Source organism: Phyllobates terribilis, unplaced genomic scaffold, assembly GCF_046119375.1.
Source record: "Phyllobates terribilis strain yellow unplaced genomic scaffold, ASM4611937v1 Scaffold_388__1_contigs__length_1821495, whole genome shotgun sequence".
NCBI classification, from domain to species: Eukaryota; Metazoa; Chordata; class Amphibia; order Anura; family Dendrobatidae; genus Phyllobates; species Phyllobates terribilis.
This window is the reverse complement of record NW_027363148.1, coordinates 204,491-228,518: the sequence shown is the minus strand read 5'-3', so window position 1 is coordinate 228,518 and position 24,028 is coordinate 204,491.

Below are 24,028 nucleotides of genomic sequence, written 5' to 3'. Positions count from 1 at the left end.
AATTTTGTGAAAACTTCCACAAAATGAGGTTCTAGTATGTTAGAGGGCATCCCAGGAGGGCTCCAAAAGTGTGGGTAAAATATATATCGCACAGGGGGAAAATTGAAAAAAAGTTGAAAAAAAAATTTTTTGGGGACTTAGAAAATTTTTCAACTTGTGTCAGACTTCCAGAGGGGAGCGTGTCAGTGCGCGCATCCGATTTCAGTTCCAGAGCGATTCGCACTATGAGTCCTTGATACTTAGTCGTTTTTGCAAAATTTTTGACTTTTTTGAAAATTTCACAATTTTGTGAAAACTTCCACAAAATGAGGTTCTAGTATGTTAGAGGGCATCCCAGGAGGGTTCCAAATGTGTGAGTAAAATATATATCCCACAGGGGGAAAATTGAAAAAAAGTTGAAAAAAAAAATTTTTTGGGACTTAGAAAATTTTCACACATGTGTCAGACTTCCAGACAGGGGAGCATGTCAGTGCGCGCATCCGATTTCAGTTCCAGAGCGATTCGCGCGATGAGTCCTTGATACTTAGTCGTTTTTGCAAAATTTTAGACTTTTTTGAAAATTTCAAAATTTTGTGAAAACTTCCACAAAATGAGGTTCTAGTATGTTAGAGGGCATCCCAGGAGGGCTCCAAAAGTGTGGGTAAAATATATATCCCACAGGGGGAAAATTGAAAAAAAGTTGAAAAAAAAAATTTTTTGGGACTTAGAAAATTTTCACACATGTGTCAGACTTCCAGACAGGGGAGCATGTCAGTGCGCGCATCCGATTTCAGTTCCAGAGCGATTCACGCGATGAGTCCTTGATACTTAGTCGTTTTTGCAAAATTTTTGACTTTTTTGAAAATTTCACTTTTTTGTGAAAACTTCCACAAAATGAGGTTCTAGTATGTTAGAGGGCATCCCAGGAGGGTTCCAAATGTGTGGGTAAAATATATATCCCACAGGGGGAAAATTGAAAAAAAGTTTAAAAAAAAAATTTTTTGGGACTTAGAAAATTTTCACACATGTGTCAGACTTCCAGACAGGGGAGCATGTCAGTGCGCGCATCCGATTTCAGTTCCAGAGCGATTCGCGCGATGAGTCCTTGATACTTAGTCGTTTTTGCAAAATTTTTGACTTTTTTGAAAATTTCAAAATTTTGTGAAAACTTCCACAAAATGAGGTTCTAGTATGTTAGAGGGCATCCCAGGAGGGCTCCAAAAGTTTGGGTAAAATATATATCCCACAGGGGGAAAATTGAAAAAAAGTTGAAAAAAAAAATTTTTTGGGACTTAGAAAATTTTCACACATGTGTCACACTTCCAGACAGGGGAGCATGTCAGTGCGCGCATCCGATTTCAGTTCCAGAGTGATTCGCACGATGAGTCCTTGATACTTAGTCGTTTTTGCAAAATTATTGACTTTTTTGAAAATTTCAAAATTTTGTGAAAACTTCCACAAAATGAGGTTCTAGTATGTTAGAGGGCATCCCAGGAGGGCTCCAAAAGTGTGGGTAAAATATATATCCCACAGGGGGAAAATTGAAAAAAAGTTGAAAAAAAAAAATTTTTGGGGACTTAGAAAATTTTCACACATGTGTCAGACTTCCAGACAGGGGAGCATGTCAGTGCGCGCATCCGATTTCAGTTCCAGAGCGATTCGCGCGATGAGTCCTTGATACTTAGTCGTTTTTGCAAAATTTTTGACTTTTTTGAAAATTTCAAAATTTTGTGAAAACTTCCACAAAATGAGGTTCTAGTATGTTAGAGGGCATCCCAGGAGGGCTCCAAAAGTGTGGGTAAAATATATATCGCACAGGGGGAAAATTGAAAAAAAGTTGAAAAAAAAATTTTTTGGGGACTTAGAAAATTTTTCAACTTGTGTCAGACTTCCAGAGGGGAGCGTGTCAGTGCGCGCATCCGATTTCAGTTCCAGAGCGATTCGCACGATGAGTCCTTGATACTTAGTCGTTTTTGCAAAATTTTTGACTTTTTTGAAAATTTCAAAATTTTGTGAAAACTTCCACAAAATGAGGTTCTAGTATGTTAGAGGGCATCCCAGGAGGGTTCCAAATGTGTGGGTAAAATATATATCCCACAGGGGGAAAATTGAAAAAAAGTTGAAAAAAAAAATTTTTGGGGACTTAGAAAATTTTTCAACTTGTGTCAGACTTCCAGAGAGGGGAGCGTGTCAGTGCGCGCATCCGATTTCAGTTCCAGAGCGATTCGCGCGATGAGTCCTTGATACTTAGTCGTTTTTGCAAAATTTTAGACTTTTTTGAAAATTTCAAAATTTTGTGAAAACTTCCACAAAATGAGGTTCTAGTATGTTAGAGGGCATCCCAGGAGGGTTCCAAATGTGTGGGTAAAATATATATCCCACAGGGGGAAAATTGAAAAAAAGTTGAAAAAAAAAATTTTTGGGGACTTAGAAAATTTTTCAACTTGTGTCAGACTTCCAGAGAGGGGAGCGTGTCAGTGCGCGCATCCGATTTCAGTTCCAGAGCGATTCGCGCGATGAGTCCTTGATACTTAGTCGTTTTTGCAAAATTTTTGACTTTTTTGAAAATTTCAAAATTTTGTGAAAACTTCCACAAAATGAGGTTCTAGTATGTTAGAGGGCATCCCAGGAGGGTTCCAAATGTGTGAGTAAAATATATATCCCACAGGGGGAAAATTGAAAAAAAGTTGAAAAAAAAAATTTTTTGGGACTTAGAAAATTTTCACACATGTGTCAGACTTCCAGACAGGGGAGCATGTCAGTGCGCGCATCCGATTTCAGTTCCAGAGCGATTCGCGCGATGAGTCCTTGATACTTAGTCGTTTTTGCAAAATTTTAGACTTTTTTGAAAATTTCAAAATTTTGTGAAAACTTCCACAAAATGAGGTTCTAGTATGTTAGAGGGCATCCCAGGAGGGTTCCAAATGTGTGGGTAAAATATATATCCTACAGGGGGAAAATTGAAAAAAAGTTGAAAAAAAAAATTTTTGGGGACTTAGAAAATTTTTCAACTTGTGTCAGACTTCCAGAGAGGGGAGCGTGTCAGTGCGCGCATCCGATTTCAGTTCCAGAGCGATTCGCGCGATGAGTCCTTGATACTTAGTTGTTTTTGCAAAATTTCTGACTTTTTTGAAAATTTCACAATTTTGTGAAAACTTCCACAAAATGAGGTTCTAGTATGTTAGAGGGCATCCCAGGAGGGCTCCAAAAGTGTGGGTAAAATATATATCCCACAGGGGGAAAATTGAAAAAAAGTTGAAAAAAAAAAATTTTGGGGGACTTAGAAAATTTTCACACATGTGTCAGACTTCCAGACAGGGGAGCATGTCAGTGCGCGCATCCGATTTCAGTTCCAGAGCGATTCGCGCGATGAGTCCTTGATACTTAGTCGTTTTTGCAAAATTTTTGACTTTTTTGAAAATTTCAAAATTTTGTGAAAACTTCCACAAAATGAGGTTCTAGTATGTTAGAGGGCATCCCAGGAGGGCTCCAAAAGTGTGGGTAAAATATATATCGCACAGGGGGAAAATTGAAAAAAAGTTGAAAAAAAAATTTTTTGGGGACTTAGAAAATTTTTCAACTTGTGTCAGACTTCCAGAGGGGAGCGTGTCAGTGCGCGCATCCGATTTCAGTTCCAGAGCGATTCGCACTATGAGTCCTTGATACTTAGTCGTTTTTGCAAAATTTTTGACTTTTTTGAAAATTTCACAATTTTGTGAAAACTTCCACAAAATGAGGTTCTAGTATGTTAGAGGGCATCCCAGGAGGGTTCCAAATGTGTGAGTAAAATATATATCCCACAGGGGGAAAATTGAAAAAAAGTTGAAAAAAAAAATTTTTTGGGACTTAGAAAATTTTCACACATGTGTCAGACTTCCAGACAGGGGAGCATGTCAGTGCGCGCATCCGATTTCAGTTCCAGAGCGATTCGCGCGATGAGTCCTTGATACTTAGTCGTTTTTGCAAAATTTTAGACTTTTTTGAAAATTTCAAAATTTTGTGAAAACTTCCACAAAATGAGGTTCTAGTATGTTAGAGGGCATCCCAGGAGGGTTCCAAATGTGTGGGTAAAATATATATCCCACAGGGGGAAAATTGAAAAAAAGTTTAAAAAAAAAATTTTTTGGGACTTAGAAAATTTTCACACATGTGTCAGACTTCCAGACAGGGGAGCATGTCAGTGCGCGCATCCGATTTCAGTTCCAGAGCGATTCGCGCGATGAGTCCTTGATACTTAGTCGTTTTTGCAAAATTTTTGACTTTTTTGAAAATTTCAAAATTTTGTGAAAACTTCCACAAAATGAGGTTCTAGTATGTTAGAGGGCATCCCAGGAGGGCTCCAAAAGTGTGGGTAAAATATATATCCCACAGGGAGAAAATTGAAAAAAGTTGAAAAAAAAAATTTTTGGGGACTTAGAAAATTTTCACACATGTGTCAGACTTCCAGACAGGGGAGCATGTCAGTGCGCGCATCCGATTTCAGTTCCAGAGCGATTCGCGCGATGAGTCCTTGATACTTAGTCGTTTTTGCAAAATTTTTGACTTTTTTGAAAATTTCACTTTTTTGTGAAAACTTCCACAAAATGAGGTTCTAGTATGTTAGAGGGCATCCCAGGAGGGTTTCAAATGTGTGGGTAAAATATATATCCCACAGGGGGAAAATTGAAAAAAAGTTTAAAAAAAAAATTTTTTGGGACTTAGAAAATTTTCACACATGTGTCAGACTTCCAGACAGGGGAGCATGTCAGTGCGCGCATCCGATTTCAGTTCCAGAGCGATTCGCGCGATGAGTCCTTGATACTTAGTCGTTTTTGCAAAATTTTTGACTTTTTTGAAAATTTCAAAATTTTGTGAAAACTTCCACAAAATGAGGTTCTAGTATGTTAGAGGGCATCCCAGGAGGGCTCCAAAAGTTTGGGTAAAATATATATCCCACAGGGGGAAAATTGAAAAAAAGTTGAAAAAAAAAATTTTTTGGGACTTAGAAAATTTTCACACATGTGTCAGACTTCCAGACAGGGGAGCATGTCAGTGCGCGCATCCGATTTCAGTTCCAGAGTGATTCGCACGATGAGTCCTTGATACTTAGTCGTTTTTGCAAAATTTTTGACTTTTTTGAAAATTTCAAAATTTTGTGAAAACTTCCACAAAATGAGGTTCTAGTATGTTAGAGGGCATCCCAGGAGGGCTCCAAAAGTTTGGGTAAAATATATATCCCACAGGGGGAAAATTGAAAAAAAGTTGAAAAAAAAAAATTTTGGGGGACTTAGAAAATTTTCACACATGTGTCAGACTTCCAGACAGGGGAGCATGTCAGTGCGCGCATCCGATTTCAGTTCCAGAGCGATTCGCGCGATGAGTCCTTGATACTTAGTCGTTTTTGCAAAATTTTTGACTTTTTTGAAAATTTCAAAATTTTGTGAAAACTTCCACAAAATGAGGTTCTAGTATGTTAGAGGGCATCCCAGGAGGGCTCCAAAAGTGTGGGTAAAATATATATCGCACAGGGGGAAAATTGAAAAAAAGTTGAAAAAAAAATTTTTTGGGGACTTAGAAAATTTTTCAACTTGTGTCAGACTTCCAGAGGGGAGCGTGTCAGTGCGCGCATCCGATTTCAGTTCCAGAGCGATTCGCACGATGAGTCCTTGATACTTAGTCGTTTTTGCAAAATTTTTGACTTTTTTGAAAATTTCACAATTTTGTGAAAACTTCCACAAAATGAGGTTCTAGTATGTTAGAGGGCATCCCAGGAGGGTTCCAAATGTGTGGGTAAAATATATATCCCACAGGGGGAAAATTGAAAAAAAGTTGAAAAAAAAAATTTTTTGGGACTTAGAAAATTTTCACACATGTGTCAGACTTCCAGACAGGGGAGCATGTCAGTGCGCGCATCCGATTTCAGTTCCAGAGCGATTCGCGCGATGAGTCCTTGATACTTAGTCGTTTTTGCAAAATTTTTTACTTTTTTGAAAATTTCACTTTTTTGTGAAAACTTCCACAAAATGAGGTTCTAGTATGTTAGAGGGCATCCCAGGAGGGTTCCAAATGTGTGGGTAAAATATATATCCCACAGGGGGAAAATTGAAAAAAAGTTGAAAAAAAAAATTTTTTGGGACTTAGAAAATTTTCACACATGTGTCAGACTTCCAGACAGGGGAGCATGTCAGTGCGCGCATCCGATTTCAGTTCCAGAGTGATTCGCACGATGAGTCCTTGATACTTAGTCGTTTTTGCAAAATTTTTGACTTTTTTGAAAATTTCAAAATTTTGTGAAAACTTCCACAAAATGAGGTTCTAGTATGTTAGAGGGCATCCCAGGAGGGCTCCAAAAGTTTGGGTAAAATATATATCCCACAGGGGGAAAATTGAAAAAAAGTTGAAAAAAAAAATTTTTGGGGACTTAGAAAATTTTTCAACTTGTGTCAGACTTCCAGAGAGGGGAGCGTGTCAGTGCGCGCATCCGATTTCAGTTCCAGAGCGATTCGCGCGATGAGTCCTTGATACTTAGTTGTTTTTGCAAAATTTCTGACTTTTTTGAAAATTTCACAATTTTGTGAAAACTTCCACAAAATGAGGTTCTAGTATGTTAGAGGGCATCCCAGGAGGGCTCCAAAAGTGTGGGTAAAATATATATCCCACAGGGGGAAAATTGAAAAAAAGTTGAAAAAAAAAAATTTTTGGGGACTTAGAAAATTTTCACACATGTGTCAGACTTCCAGACAGGGGAGCATGTCAGTGCGCGCATCCGATTTCAGTTCCAGAGCGATTCGCGCGATGAGTCCTTGATACTTAGTCGTTTTTGCAAAATTTTTGACTTTTTTGAAAATTTCAAAATTTTGTGAAAACTTCCACAAAATGAGGTTCTAGTATGTTAGAGGGCATCCCAGGAGGGCTCCAAAAGTGTGGGTAAAATATATATCGCACAGGGGGAAAATTGAAAAAAAGTTGAAAAAAAAATTTTTTGGGGACTTAGAAAATTTTTCAACTTGTGTCAGACTTCCAGAGGGGAGCGTGTCAGTGCGCGCATCCGATTTCAGTTCCAGAGTGATTCGCACGATGAGTCCTTGATACTTAGTCGTTTTTGCTAAATTTTTGACTTTTTTGAAAATTTCACAATTTTGTGAAAACTTCCACAAAATGAGGTTCTAGTATGTTAGAGGGCATCCCAGGAGGGTTCCAAATGTGTGAGTAAAATATATATCCCACAGGGGGAAAATTGAAAAAAAGTTGAAAAAAAAAATTTTTTGGGACTTAGAAAATTTTCACACATGTGTCAGACTTCCAGACAGGGGAGCATGTCAGTGCGCTCATCCGATTTCAGTTCCAGAGCGATTCGCGCGATGAGTCCTTGATACTTAGTCGTTTTTGCAAAATTTTTGACTTTTTTGAAAATTTCAAAATTTTGTGAAAACTTCCACAAAATGAGGTTCTAGTATGTTAGAGGGCATCCCAGGAGGGCTCCAAAAGTGTGGGTAAAATATATATCCCACAGGGAGAAAATTGAAAAAAGTTGAAAAAAAAAATTTTTGGGGACTTAGAAAATTTTCACACATGTGTCAGACTTCCAGACAGGGGAGCATGTCAGTGCGCGCATCCGATTTCAGTTCCAGAGCGATTCGCGCGATGAGTCCTTGATACTTAGTCGTTTTTGCAAAATTTTAGACTTTTTTGAAAATTTCAAAATTTTGTGAAAACTTCCACAAAATGAGGTTCTAGTATGTTAGAGGGCATCCCAGGAGGGCTCCAAAAGTGTGGGTAAAATATATATCCCACAGGGGGAAAATTGAAAAAAAGTTGAAAAAAAAAATTTTTTGGGACTTAGAAAATTTTCACACATGTTTCAGACTTCCAGACAGGGGAGCATGTCAGTGCGCGCATCCGATTTCAGTTCCAGAGCGATTCGCGCGATGAGTCCTTGATACTTAGTCGTTTTTGCAAAATTTTTGACTTTTTTGAAAATTTCACTTTTTTGTGAAAACTTCCACAAAATGAGGTTCTAGTATGTTAGAGGGCATCCCAGGAGGGTTCCAAATGTGTGGGTAAAATATATATCCCACAGGGGGAAAATTGAAAAAAAGTTTAAAAAAAAAATTTTTTGGGACTTAGAAAACTTTCACACATGTGTCAGACTTCCAGACAGGGGAGCATGTCAGTGCGCGCATCCGATTTCAGTTCCAGAGCGATTCGCGCGATGAGTCCTTGATACTTAGTCGTTTTTGCAAAATTTTTGACTTTTTTGAAAATTTCAAAATTTTGTGAAAACTTCCACAAAATGAGGTTCTAGTATGTTAGAGGGCATCCCAGGAGGGCTCCAAAAGTGTGGGTAAAATATATATCCCACAGGGAGAAAATTGAAAAAAGTTGAAAAAAAAAATTTTTGGGGACTTAGAAAATTTTCACACATGTGTCAGACTTCCAGACAGGGGAGCATGTCAGTGCGCGCATCCGATTTCAGTTCCAGAGCGATTCGCGCGATGAGTCCTTGATACTTAGTCGTTTTTGCAAAATTTTTGACTTTTTTGAAAATTTCACTTTTTTGTGAAAACTTCCACAAAATGAGGTTCTAGTATGTTAGAGGGCATCCCAGGAGGGTTTCAAATGTGTGGGTAAAATATATATCCCACAGGGGGAAAATTGAAAAAAAGTTTAAAAAAAAAATTTTTTGGGACTTAGAAAATTTTCACACATGTGTCAGACTTCCAGACAGGGGAGCATGTCAGTGCGCGCATCCGATTTCAGTTCCAGAGCGATTCGCGCGATGAGTCCTTGATACTTAGTCGTTTTTGCAAAATTTTTGACTTTTTTGAAAATTTCAAAATTTTGTGAAAACTTCCACAAAATGAGGTTCTAGTATGTTAGAGGGCATCCCAGGAGGGCTCCAAAAGTGTGGGTAAAATATATATCCCACAGGGGGAAAATTGAAAAAAAGTTGAAAAAAAAAATTTTTTGGGACTTAGAAAATTTTTCAACTTGTGTCAGACTTCCAGAGAGGGGAGCGTGTCAGTGCGCGCATCCGATTTCAGTTCCAGAGCGATTCGCGCGATGAGTCCTTGATACTTAGTCGTTTTTGCAAAATTTCTGACTTTTTTGAAAATTTCAAAATTTTGTGAAAACTTCCACAAAATGAGGTTCTAGTATGTTAGAGGGCATCCCAGGAGGGCTCCAAAAGTGTGGGTAAAATATATATCCCACAGGGGGAAAATTGAAAAAAAGTTGGAAAAAAAATTTTTTGGGGACTTAGAAAATTTTCACACATGTGTCAGACTTCCAGAGAGGGGAGCATGTCAGTGCGCGCATCCGATTTCAGTTCCAGAGCGATTCGCCCGATGAGTCCTTGATACTTAGTCGTTTTTGCAAAATTTCTGACTTTTTTGAAAATTTCACAATTTTGTGAAAACTTCCACAAAATGAGGTTCTAGTATGTTAGAGGGCATCCCAGGAGGGCTCCAAAAGTGTGGGTAAAATATATATCCCACAGGGAGAAAATTGAAAAAAGTTGAAAAAAAAAATTTTTGGGGACTTAGAAAATTTTCACACATGTGTCAGACTTCCAGACAGGGGAGCATGTCAGTGCGCGCATCCGATTTCAGTTCCAGAGCGATTCGCGCGATGAGTCCTTGATACTTAGTCGTTTTTGCAAAATTTTTGACTTTTTTGAAAATTTCACTTTTTTGTGAAAACTTCCACAAAATGAGGTTCTAGTATGTTAGAGGGCATCCCAGGAGGGTTTCAAATGTGTGGGTAAAATATATATCCCACAGGGGGAAAATTGAAAAAAAGTTTAAAAAAAAAATTTTTGGGGACTTAGAAAATTTTCACACATGTGTCAGACTTCCAGACAGGGGAGCATGTCAGTGCGCGCATCCGATTTCAGTTCCAGAGCGATTCGCGCGATGAGTCCTTGATACTTAGTCGTTTTTGCAAAATTTTTGACTTTTTTGAAAATTTCAAAATTTTGTGAAAACTTCCACAAAATGAGGTTCTAGTATGTTAGAGGGCATCCCAGGAGGGCTCCAAAAGTGTGGGTAAAATATATATCCCACAGGGGGAAAATTGAAAAAAAGTTGAAAAAAAAAATTTTTTGGGACTTAGAAAATTTTCACACATGTGTCAGACTTCCAGACAGGGGAGCATGTCAGTGCGCGCATCCGATTTCAGTTCCAGAGCGATTCGCGCGATGAGTCCTTGATACTTAGTCGTTTTTGCAAAATTTTTGACTTTTTTGAAAATTTCACTTTTTTGTGAAAACTTCCACAAAATGAGGTTCTAGTATGTTAGAGGGCATCCCAGGAGGGTTCCAAATGTGTGGGTAAAATATATATCCCACAGGGGGAAAATTGAAAAAAAGTTTAAAAAAAAAATTTTTTGGGACTTAGAAAACTTTCACACATGTGTCAGACTTCCAGACAGGGGAGCATGTCAGTGCGCGCATCCGATTTCAGTTCCAGAGCGATTCGCGCGATGAGTCCTTGATACTTAGTCGTTTTTGCAAAATTTTTGACTTTTTTGAAAATTTCAAAATTTTGTGAAAACTTCCACAAAATGAGGTTCTAGTATGTTAGAGGGCATCCCAGGAGGGCTCCAAAAGTGTGGGTAAAATATATATCCCACAGGGAGAAAATTGAAAAAAGTTGAAAAAAAAAATTTTTGGGGACTTAGAAAATTTTCACACATGTGTCAGACTTCCAGACAGGGGAGCATGTCAGTGCGCGCATCCGATTTCAGTTCCAGAGCGATTCGCGCGATGAGTCCTTGATACTTAGTCGTTTTTGCAAAATTTTTGACTTTTTTGAAAATTTCACTTTTTTGTGAAAACTTCCACAAAATGAGGTTCTAGTATGTTAGAGGGCATCCCAGGAGGGTTTCAAATGTGTGGGTAAAATATATATCCCACAGGGGGAAAATTGAAAAAAAGTTTAAAAAAAAAATTTTTTGGGACTTAGAAAATTTTCACACATGTGTCAGACTTCCAGACAGGGGAGCATGTCAGTGCGCGCATCCGATTTCAGTTCCAGAGCGATTCGCGCGATGAGTCCTTGATACTTAGTCGTTTTTGCAAAATTTTTGACTTTTTTGAAAATTTCAAAATTTTGTGAAAACTTCCACAAAATGAGGTTCTAGTATGTTAGAGGGCATCCCAGGAGGGCTCCAAAAGTGTGGGTAAAATATATATCCCACAGGGGGAAAATTGAAAAAAAGTTGAAAAAAAAAATTTTTTGGGACTTAGAAAATTTTTCAACTTGTGTCAGACTTCCAGAGAGGGGAGCGTGTCAGTGCGCGCATCCGATTTCAGTTCCAGAGCGATTCGCGCGATGAGTCCTTGATACTTAGTCGTTTTTGCAAAATTTCTGACTTTTTTGAAAATTTCAAAATTTTGTGAAAACTTCCACAAAATGAGGTTCTAGTATGTTAGAGGGCATCCCAGGAGGGCTCCAAAAGTGTGGGTAAAATATATATCCCACAGGGGGAAAATTGAAAAAAAGTTGGAAAAAAAATTTTTTGGGGACTTAGAAAATTTTCACACATGTGTCAGACTTCCAGAGAGGGGAGCATGTCAGTGCGCGCATCCGATTTCAGTTCCAGAGCGATTCGCCCGATGAGTCCTTGATACTTAGTCGTTTTTGCAAAATTTCTGACTTTTTTGAAAATTTCACAATTTTGTGAAAACTTCCACAAAATGAGGTTCTAGTATGTTAGAGGGCATCCCAGGAGGGCTCCAAAAGTGTGGGTAAAATATATATCCCACAGGGAGAAAATTGAAAAAAGTTGAAAAAAAAAATTTTTGGGGACTTAGAAAATTTTCACACATGTGTCAGACTTCCAGACAGGGGAGCATGTCAGTGCGCGCATCCGATTTCAGTTCCAGAGCGATTCGCGCGATGAGTCCTTGATACTTAGTCGTTTTTGCAAAATTTTTGACTTTTTTGAAAATTTCACTTTTTTGTGAAAACTTCCACAAAATGAGGTTCTAGTATGTTAGAGGGCATCCCAGGAGGGTTTCAAATGTGTGGGTAAAATATATATCCCACAGGGGGAAAATTGAAAAAAAGTTTAAAAAAAAAATTTTTGGGGACTTAGAAAATTTTCACACATGTGTCAGACTTCCAGACAGGGGAGCATGTCAGTGCGCGCATCCGATTTCAGTTCCAGAGCGATTCGCGCGATGAGTCCTTGATACTTAGTCGTTTTTGCAAAATTTTTGACTTTTTTGAAAATTTCAAAATTTTGTGAAAACTTCCACAAAATGAGGTTCTAGTATGTTAGAGGGCATCCCAGGAGGGCTCCAAAAGTGTGGGTAAAATATATATCCCACAGGGGGAAAATTGAAAAAAAGTTGAAAAAAAAAATTTTTTGGGACTTAGAAAATTTTCACACATGTGTCAGACTTCCAGACAGGGGAGCATGTCAGTGCGCGCATCCGATTTCAGTTCCAGAGCGATTCGCACGATGAGTCCTTGATACTTAGTCGTTTTTGCAAAATTTTTGACTTTTTTGAAAATTTCAAAATTTTGTGAAAACTTCCACAAAATGAGGTTCTAGTATGTTAGAGGGCATCCCAGGAGGGCTCCAAAAGTGTGGGTAAAATATATATCCCACAGGGGGAAAATTGAAAAAAAGTTGAAAAAAAAAATTTTTGGGGACTTAGAAAATTTTTCAACTTGTGTCAGACTTCCAGAGAGGGGAGCGTGTCAGTGCGCGCATCCGATTTCAGTTCCAGAGCGATTCGCGCGATGAGTCCTTGATACTTAGTCGTTTTTGCAAAATTTCTGACTTTTTTGAAAATTTCAAAATTTTGTGAAAACTTCCACAAAATGAGGTTCTAGTATGTTAGAGGGCATCCCAGGAGGGCTCCAAAAGTGTGGGTAAAATATATATCCCACAGGGTGAAAATTGAAAAAAAGTTGGAAAAAAAATTTTTTGGGGACTTAGAAAATTTTCACACATGTGTCAGACTTCCAGAGAGGGGAGCATGTCAGTGCGCGCATCCGATTTCAGTTCCAGAGCGATTCGCCCGATGAGTCCTTGATACTTAGTCGTTTTTGCAAAATTTCTGACTTTTTTGAAAATTTCACAATTTTGTGAAAACTTCCACAAAATGAGGTTCTAGTATGTTAGAGGGCATCCCAGGAGGGCTCCAAAAGTGTGGGTAAAATATATATCCCACAGGGGGAAAATTGAAAAAAAGTTGAAAAAAAAAAATTTTTGGGGACTTAGAAAATTTTCACACATGTGTCAGACTTCCAGACAGGGGAGCATGTCAGTGCGCGCATCCGATTTCAGTTCCAGAGCGATTCGCGCGATGAGTCCTTGATACTTAGTCGTTTTTGCAAAATTTTTGACTTTTTTGAAAATTTCAAAATTTTGTGAAAACTTCCACAAAATGAGGTTCTAGTATGTTAGAGGGCATCCCAGGAGGGCTCCAAAAGTGTGGGTAAAATATATATCCCACAGGGGGAAAATTGAAAAAAAGTTGAAAAAAAAATTTTTTGGGGACTTAGAAAATTTTTCAACTTGTGTCAGACTTCCAGAGGGGAGCGTGTCAGTGCGCGCATCCGATTTCAGTTCCAGAGCGATTCGCACGATGAGTCCTTGATACTTAGTCGTTTTTGCAAAATTTTTGACTTTTTTGAAAATTTCACAATTTTGTGAAAACTTCCACAAAATGAGGTTCTAGTATGTTAGAGGGCATCCCAGGAGGGTTCCAAATGTGTGGGTAAAATATATATCCCACAGGGGGAAAATTGAAAAAAAGTTGAAAAAAAAAATTTTTTGGGACTTAGAAAATTTTCACACATGTGTCAGACTTCCAGACAGGGGAGCATGTCAGTGCGCGCATCCGATTTCAGTTCCAGAGCGATTCGCGCGATGAGTCCTTGATACTTAGTCGTTTTTGCAAAATTTTAGACTTTTTTGAAAATTTCAAAATTTTGTGAAAACTTCCACAAAATGAGGTTCTAGTATGTTAGAGGGCATCCCAGGAGGGCTCCAAAAGTGTGGGTAAAATATATATCCCACAGGGGGAAAATTGAAAAAAAGTTGAAAAAAAAAATTTTTTGGGACTTAGAAAATTTTCACACATGTGTCAGACTTCCAGACAGGGGAGCATGTCAGTGCGCGCATCCGATTTCAGTTCCAGAGTGATTCGCGCGATGAGTCCTTGATACTTAGTCGTTTTTGCAAAATTTTTGACTTTTTTGAAAATTTCAAAATTTTGTGAAAACTTCCACAAAATGAGGTTCTAGTATGTTAGAGGGCATCCCAGGAGGGCTCCAAAAGTGTGGGTAAAATATATATCCCACAGGGGGAAAATTGAAAAAAAGTTGAAAAAAAAATTTTTTTGGGACTTAGAAAATTTTCACACATGTGTCAGACTTCCAGACAGGGGAGCATGTCAGTGCGCGCATCCGATTTCAGTTCCAGAGCGATTCGCGTGATGAGTCCTTGATACTTAGTCGTTTTTGCAAAATTTTTGACTTTTTTGAAAATTTCAAAATTTTGTGAAAACTTCCACAAAATGAGGTTCTAGTATGTTAGAGGGCATCCCAGGAGGGCTCCAAAAGTGTGGGTAAAATATATATCCCACAGGGAGAAAATTGAAAAAAAGTTGAAAAAAAAAATTTTTGGGGACTTAGAAAATTTTCACACATGTGTCAGACTTCCAGACAGGGGAGCATGTCAGTGCGCGCATCCGATTTCAGTTCCAGAGCGATTCGCGCGATGAGTCCTTGATACTTAGTCGTTTTTGCAAAATTTTTGACTTTTTTGAAAATTTCACTTTTTTGTGAAAACTTCCACAAAATGAGGTTCTAGTATGTTAGAGGGCATCCCAGGAGGGTTTCAAATGTGTGGGTAAAATATATATCCCACAGGGGGAAAATTGAAAAAAAGTTTAAAAAAAAAATTTTTGGGGACTTAGAAAATTTTCACACATGTGTCAGACTTCCAGACAGGGGAGCATGTCAGTGCGCGCATCCGATTTCAGTTCCAGAGCGATTCGCGCGATGAGTCCTTGATACTTAGTCGTTTTTGCAAAATTTTTGACTTTTTTGAAAATTTCAAAATTTTGTGAAAACTTCCACAAAATGAGGTTCTAGTATGTTAGAGGGCATCCCAGGAGGGCTCCAAAAGTGTGGGTAAAATATATATCCCACAGGGGGAAAATTGAAAAAAAGTTGAAAAAAAAAATTTTTTGGGACTTAGAAAATTTTCACACATGTGTCAGACTTCCAGACAGGGGAGCATGTCAGTGCGCGCATCCGATTTCAGTTCCAGAGCGATTCGCACGATGAGTCCTTGATACTTAGTCGTTTTTGCAAAATTTTTGACTTTTTTGAAAATTTCAAAATTTTGTGAAAACTTCCACAAAATGAGGTTCTAGTATGTTAGAGGGCATCCCAGGAGGGCTCCAAAAGTGTGGGTAAAATATATATCCCACAGGGGGAAAATTGAAAAAAAGTTGAAAAAAAAAATTTTTGGGGACTTAGAAAATTTTTCAACTTGTGTCAGACTTCCAGAGAGGGGAGCGTGTCAGTGCGCGCATCCGATTTCAGTTCCAGAGCGATTCGCGCGATGAGTCCTTGATACTTAGTCGTTTTTGCAAAATTTCTGACTTTTTTGAAAATTTCAAAATTTTGTGAAAACTTCCACAAAATGAGGTTCTAGTATGTTAGAGGGCATCCCAGGAGGGCTCCAAAAGTGTGGGTAAAATATATATCCCACAGGGTGAAAATTGAAAAAAAGTTGGAAAAAAAATTTTTTGGGGACTTAGAAAATTTTCACACATGTGTCAGACTTCCAGAGAGGGGAGCATGTCAGTGCGCGCATCCGATTTCAGTTCCAGAGCGATTCGCCCGATGAGTCCTTGATACTTAGTCGTTTTTGCAAAATTTCTGACTTTTTTGAAAATTTCACAATTTTGTGAAAACTTCCACAAAATGAGGTTCTAGTATGTTAGAGGGCATCCCAGGAGGGCTCCAAAAGTGTGGGTAAAATATATATCCCACAGGGGGAAAATTGAAAAAAAGTTGAAAAAAAAAAATTTTTGGGGACTTAGAAAATTTTCACACATGTGTCAGACTTCCAGACAGGGGAGCATGTCAGTGCGCGCATCCGATTTCAGTTCCAGAGCGATTCGCGCGATGAGTCCTTGATACTTAGTCGTTTTTGCAAAATTTTTGACTTTTTTGAAAATTTCAAAATTTTGTGAAAACTTCCACAAAATGAGGTTCTAGTATGTTAGAGGGCATCCCAGGAGGGTTCCAAATGTGTGGGTAAAATATATATCCCACAGGGGGAAAATTGAAAAAAAGTTGAAAAAAAAAATTTTTTGGGACTTAGAAAATTTTCACACATGTGTCAGACTTCCAGACAGGGGAGCATGTCAGTGCGCGCATCCGATTTCAGTTCCAGAGCGATTCGCGCGATGAGTCCTTGATACTTAGTCGTTTTTGCAAAATTTTAGACTTTTTTGAAAATTTCAAAATTTTGTGAAAACTTCCACAAAATGAGGTTCTAGTATGTTAGAGGGCATCCCAGGAGGGCTCCAAAAGTGTGGGTAAAATATATATCCCACAGGGGGAAAATTGAAAAAAAGTTGAAAAAAAAAATTTTTTGGGACTTAGAAAATTTTCACACATGTGTCAGACTTCCAGACAGGGGAGCATGTCAGTGCGCGCATCCGATTTCAGTTCCAGAGTGATTCGCGCGATGAGTCCTTGATACTTAGTCGTTTTTGCAAAATTTTTGACTTTTTTGAAAATTTCAAAATTTTGTGAAAACTTCCACAAAATGAGGTTCTAGTATGTTAGAGGGCATCCCAGGAGGGCTCCAAAAGTGTGGGTAAAATATATATCCCACAGGGGGAAAATTGAAAAAAAGTTGAAAAAAAAATTTTTTTGGGACTTAGAAAATTTTCACACATGTGTCAGACTTCCAGACAGGGGAGCATGTCAGTGCGCGCATCCGATTTCAGTTCCAGAGCGATTCGCGTGATGAGTCCTTGATACTTAGTCGTTTTTGCAAAATTTTTGACTTTTTTGAAAATTTCAAAATTTTGTGAAAACTTCCACAAAATGAGGTTCTAGTATGTTAGAGGGCATCCCAGGAGGGCTCCAAAAGTGTGGGTAAAATATATATCCCACAGGGAGAAAATTGAAAAAAAGTTGAAAAAAAAAATTTTTGGGGACTTAGAAAATTTTCACACATGTGTCAGACTTCCAGACAGGGGAGCATGTCAGTGCGCGCATCCGATTTCAGTTCCAGAGCGATTCGCGCGATGAGTCCTTGATACTTAGTCGTTTTTGCAAAATTTTTGACTTTTTTGAAAATTTCACTTTTTTGTGAAAACTTCCACAAAATGAGGTTCTAGTATGTTAGAGGGCATCCCAGGAGGGTTTCAAATGTGTGGGTAAAATATATATCCCACAGGGGGAAAATTGAAAAAAAGTTTAAAAAAAAAATTTTTGGGGACTTAGAAAATTTTCACACATGTGTCAGACTTCCAGACAGGGGAGCATGTCAGTGCGCGCATCCGATTTCAGTTCCAGAGCGATTCGCGCGATGAGTCCTTGATACTTAGTCGTTTTTGCAAAATTTTTGACTTTTTTGAAAATTTCAAAATTTTGTGAAAACTTCCACAAAATGAGGTTCTAGTATGTTAGAGGGCATCCCAGGAGGGCTCCAAAAGTGTGGGTAAAATATATATCCCACAGGGGGAAAATTGAAAAAAAGTTGAAAAAAAAAATTTTTTGGGACTTAGAAAATTTTCACACATGTGTCAGACTTCCAGACAGGGGAGCATGTCAGTGCGCGCATCCGATTTCAGTTCCAGAGCGATTCGCACGATGAGTCCTTGATACTTAGTCGTTTTTGCAAAATTTTTGACTTTTTTGAAAATTTCAAAATTTTGTGAAAACTTCCACAAAATGAGGTTCTAGTATGTTAGAGGGCATCCCAGGAGGGCTCCAAAAGTGTGGGTAAAATATATATCCCACAGGGGGAAAATTGAAAAAAAGTTGAAAAAAAAAATTTTTGGGGACTTAGAAAATTTTTCAACTTGTGTCAGACTTCCAGAGAGGGGAGCGTGTCAGTGCGCGCATCCGATTTCAGTTCCAGAGCGATTCGCGCGATGAGTCCTTGATACTTAGTCGTTTTTGCAAAATTTCTGACTTTTTTGAAAATTTCAAAATTTTGTGAAAACTTCCACAAAATGAGGTTCTAGTATGTTAGAGGGCATCCCAGGAGGGCTCCAAAAGTGTGGGTAAAATATATATCCCACAGGGTGAAAATTGAAAAAAAGTTGGAAAAAAAATTTTTTGGGGACTTAGAAAATTTTCACACATGTGTCAGACTTCCAGAGAGGGGAGCATGTCAGTGCGCGCATCCGATTTCAGTTCCAGAGCGATTCGCCCGATGAGTCCTTGATACTTAGTCGTTTTTGCAAAATTTCTGACTTTTTTGAAAATTTCACAATTTTGTGAAAACTTCCACAAAATGAGGTTCTAGTATGTTAGAGGGCATCCCAGGAGGGCTCCAAAAGTGTGGGTAAAATATATATCCCACAGGGGGAAAATTGAAAAAAAGTTGAAAAAAAAAAATTTTTGGGGACTTAGAAAATTTTCACACATGTGTCAGACTTCCAGACAGGGGAGCATGTCAGTGCGCGCATCCGATTTCAGTTCCAGAGCGATTCGCGCGATGAGTCCTTGATACTTAGTCGTTTTTGCAAAATTTTTGACTTTTTTGAAAATTTCAAAATTTTGTGAAAACTTCCACAAAATGAGGTTCTAGTATGTTAGAGGGCATCCCAGGAGGGCTCCAAAAGTGTGGGTAAAATATATATCCCACAGGGGGAAAATTGAAAAAAAGTTGAAAAAAAAATTTTTTGGGGACTTAGAAAATTTTTCAACTTGTGTCAGACTTCCAGAGGGGAGCGTGTCAGTGCGCGCATCCGATTTCAGTTCCAGAGCGATTCGCACGATGAGTCCTTGATACTTAGTCGTTTTTGCAAAATTTTTGACTTTTTTGAAAATTTCACAATTTTGTGAAAACTTCCACAAAATGAGGTTCTAGTATGTTAGAGGGCATCCCAGGAGGGTTCCAAATGTGTGGGTAAAATATATATCCCACAGGGGGAAAATTGAAAAAAAGTTGAAAAAAAAAATTTTTTGGGACTTAGAAAATTTTCACACATGTGTCAGACTTCCAGACAGGGGAGCATGTCAGTGCGCGCATCCGATTTCAGTTCCAGAGCGATTCGCGCGATGAGTCCTTGATACTTAGTCGTTTTTGCAAAATTTTAGACTTTTTTGAAAATTTCAAAATTTTGTGAAAACTTCCACAAAATGAGGTTCTAGTATGTTAGAGGGCATCCCAGGAGGGCTCCAAAAGTGTGGGTAAAATATATATCCCACAGGGGGAAAATTGAAAAAAAGTTGAAAAAAAAAATTTTTTGGGACTTAGAAAATTTTCACACATGTGTCAGACTTCCAGACAGGGGAGCATGTCAGTGCGCGCATCCGATTTCAGTTCCAGAGTGATTCGCGCGATGAGTCCTTGATACTTAGTCGTTTTTGCAAAATTTTTGACTTTTTTGAAAATTTCAAAATTTTGTGAAAACTTCCACAAAATGAGGTTCTAGTATGTTAGAGGGCATCCCAGGAGGGCTCCAAAAGTGTGGGTAAAATATATATCCCACAGGGGGAAAATTGAAAAAAAGTTGAAAAAAAAATTTTTTTGGGACTTAGAAAATTTTCACACATGTGTCAGACTTCCAGACAGGGGAGCATGTCAGTGCGCGCATCCGATTTCAGTTCCAGAGCGATTCGCGTGATGAGTCCTTGATACTTAGTCGTTTTTGCAAAATTTTTGACTTTTTTGAAAATTTCAAAATTTTGTGAAAACTTCCACAAAATGAGGTTCTAGTATGTTAGAGGGCATCCCAGGAGGGCTCCAAAAGTGTGGGTAAAATATATATCCCACAGGGAGAAAATTGAAAAAAAGTTGAAAAAAAAAATTTTTGGGGACTTAGAAAATTTTCACACATGTGTCAGACTTCCAGACAGGGGAGCATGTCAGTGCGCGCATCCGATTTCAGTTCCAGAGCGATTCGCGCGATGAGTCCTTGATACTTAGTCGTTTTTGCAAAATTTTGGACTTTTTTGAAAATTTCACTTTTTTGTGAAAACTTCCACAAAATGAGGTTCTAGTATGTTAGAGGGCATCCCAGGAGGGTTCCAAATGTGTGGGTAAAATATATATCCCACAGGGGGAAAATTGAAAAAAAGTTTAAAAAAAAAATTTTTTGGGACTTAGAAAATTTTCACACATGTGTCAGACTTCCAGACAGGGGAGCATGTCAGTGCGCGCATCCGATTTCAGTTCCAGAGCGATTCGCCCGATGAGTCCTTGATACTTAGTCGTTTTTGCAAAATTTCTGACTTTTTTGAAAATTTCACAATTTTGTGAAAACTTCCACAAAATGAGGTTCTAGTATTTTAGAGGGCATCCCAGGAGGGCTCCAAAAGTGTGGGTAAAATATATATCCCACAGGGGGAAAATTGAAAAAAAGTTGAAAAAAAAAAATTTTGGGGGACTTAGAAAATTTTCACACATGTGTCAGACTTCCAGACAGGGGAGCATGTCAGTGCGCGCATCCGATTTCAGTTCCAGAGCGATTCGCGCGATGAGTCCTTGATACTTAGTCGTTTTTGCAAAATTTTTGACTTTTTTGAAAATTTCAAAATTTTGTGAAAACTTCCATAAAATGAGGTTCTAGTATGTTAGAGGGCATCCCAGGAGGGCTCCAAAAGTGTGGGTAAAATATATATCCCACAAAGGGAAAATTGAAAAAAAGTTGAAAAAAAAATTTTTGGGGGACTTAGAAAATTTTTCAACTTGTGTCAGACTTCCAGAGGGGAGCGTGTCAGTGCGCGCATCCGATTTCAGTTCCAGAGCGATTCGCACGATGAGTCCTTGATACTTAGTCGTTTTTGCAAAATTTTTGACTTTTTTGAAAATTTCACAATTTTGTGAAAACTTCCACAAAATGAGGTTCTAGTATGTTAGAGGGCATCCCAGGAGGGTTCCAAATGTGTGGGTAAAATATATATCCCACAGGGGGAAAATTGAAAAAAAGTTGAAAAAAAAAATTTTTTGGGACTTAGAAAATTTTCACACATGTGTCAGACTTCCAGACAGGGGAGCATGTCAGTGCGCGCATCCGATTTCAGTTCCAGAGCGATTCGCGCGATGAGTCCTTGATACTTAGTCGTTTTTGCAAAATTTTAGACTTTTTTGAAAATTTCAAAATTTTGTGAAAACTTCCACAAAATGAGGTTCTAGTATGTTAGAGGGCATCCCAGGAGGGCTCCAAAAGTGTGGGTAAAATATATATCCCACAGGGGGAAAATTGAAAAAAAGTTGAAAAAAAAAATTTTTTGGGACTTAGAAAATTTTCACACATGTGTCAGACTTCCAGACAGGGGAGCATGTCAGTGCGCGCATCCGATTTCAGTTCCAGAGTGATTCGCGCGATGAGTCCTTGATACTTAGTCGTTTTTGCAAAATTTTTGACTTTTTTGAAAATTTCAAAATTTTGTGAAAACTTCCACAAAATGAGGTTCTAGTATGTTAGAGGGCATCCCAGGAGGGCTCCAAAAGTGTGGGTAAAATATATATCCCACAGGGGGAAAATTGAAAAAAAGTTGAAAAAAAAATTTTTTTGGGACTTAGAAAATTTTCACACATGTGTCAGACTTCCAGACAGGGGAGCATGTCAGTGCGCGCATCCGATTTCAGTTCCAGAGCGATTCGCGTGATGAGTCCTTGATACTTAGTCGTTTTTGCAAAATTTTTGACTTTTTTGAAAATTTCAAAATTTTGTGAAAACTTCCACAAAATGAGGTTCTAGTATGTTAGAGGGCATCCCAGGAGGGCTCCAAAAGTGTGGGTAAAATATATATCCCACAGGGAGAAAATTGAAAAAAAGTTGAAAAAAAAAATTTTTGGGGACTTAGAAAATTTTCACACATGTGTCAGACTTCCAGACAGGGGAGCATGTCAGTGCGCGCATCCGATTTCAGTTCCAGAGCGATTCGCGCGATGAGTCCTTGATACTTAGTCGTTTTTGCAAAATTTCTGACTTTTTTGAAAATTTCAAAATTTTGTGAAAACTTCCAAAAAATGAGGTTCTAGTATGTTAGAGGGCATCCCAGGAGGGCTCCAAAAGTGTGGGTAAAATATATATCCCACAGGGGGAAAATTGAAAAAAAGTTGGAAAAAAAAATTTTTGGGGACTTAGAAAATTTGCACACATGTGTCAGACTTCCAGAGAGGGGAGCATGTCAGTGCGCGCATCCGATTTCAGTTCCAGAGCGATTCGCCCGATGAGTCCTTGATACTTAGTCGTTTTTGCAAAATTTCTGACTTTTTTGAAAATTTCACAATTTTGTGAAAACTTCCACAAAATGAGGTTCTAGTATGTTAGAGGGCATCCCAGGAGGGCTCCAAAAGTGTGGGTAAAATATATATCCCACAGGGGGAAAATTGAAAAAAAGTTGAAAAAAAAAATTTTTGGGGACTTAGAAAATTTTTCAACTTGTGTCAGACTTCCAGAGGGGAGCGTTTCAGTGCGCGCATCCGATTTCAGTTCCAGAGCGATTCGCGCGATGAGTCCTTGATACTTAGTCGTTTTTGCAAAATTTTTGACTTTTTTGAAAATTTCAAAATTTTGTGAAAACTTCCACAAAATGAGGTTCTAGTATGTTAGAGGGCATCCCAGGAGGGCTCCAAAAGTGTGGGTAAAATATATATCCCACAGGGGGAAAATTTAAAAAAAGTTGAAAAAAAAAATTTTTGGGGACTTAGAAAATTTTTCAACTTGTGTCAGACTTCCAGAGAGGGGAGCGTGTCAGTGCGCGCATCCGATTTCAGTTCCAGAGCGATTCGCGCGATGAGTCCTTGATACTTAGTCGTTTTTGCAAAATTTCTGACTTTTTTGAAATATCAAAATTTTGTGAAAACTTCCACAAAATGAGGTTCTAGTATGTTAGAGGGCATCCCAGGAGGGCTCCAAAAGTGTGGGTAAAATATATATCCCACAGGGGGAAAATTGAAAAAAAGTTTGAAAAAAAATTTTTTGGGGACTTAGAAAATTTTCACACATGTGTCAGACTTCCAGAGAGGGGAGCATGTCAGTGCGCGCATCCGATTTCAGTTCCAGAGCGATTCGCCCGATGAGTCCTTGATACTTAGTCGTTTTTGCAAAATTTCTGACTTTTTTGAAAATTTCACAATTTTGTGAAAACTTCCACAAAATGAGGTTCTAGTATGTTAGAGGGCATCCCAGGAGGGCTCCAAAAGTGTGGGTAAAATATATATCCCACAGGGGGAAAATTGAAAAAAAGTTGAAAAAAAAAAATTTTGGGGGACTTAGAAAATTTTCACACATGTGTCAGACTTCCAGACAGGGGAGCATGTCAGTGCGCGCATCCGATTTCAGTTCCAGAGCGATTCGCGCGATGAGTCCTTGATACTTAGTCGTTTTTGCAAAATTTTTGACTTTTTTGAAAATTTCAAAATTTTGTGAAAACTTCCACAAAATGAGGTTCTAGTATGTTAGAGGGCATCCCAGGAGGGCTCCAAAAGTGTGGGTAAAATATATATCCCACAGGGGGAAAATTGAAAAAAAGTTGAAAAAAAAATTTTTTGGGGACTTAGAAAATTTTTCAACTTGTGTCAGACTTCCAGAGGGGAGCGTGTCAGTGCGCGCATCCGATTTCAGTTCCAGAGCGATTCGCACGATGAGTCCTTGATACTTAGTCGTTTTTGCAAAATTTTTGACTTTTTTGAAAATTTCACAATTTTGTGAAAACTTCCACAAAATGAGGTTCTAGTATGTTAGAGGGCATCCCAGGAGGGTTCCAAATGTGTGGGTAAAATATATATCCCACAGGGGGAAAATTGAAAAAAAGTTGAAAAAAAAAATTTTTTGGGACTTAGAAAATTTTCACACATGTGTCAGACTTCCAGACAGGGGAGCATGTCAGTG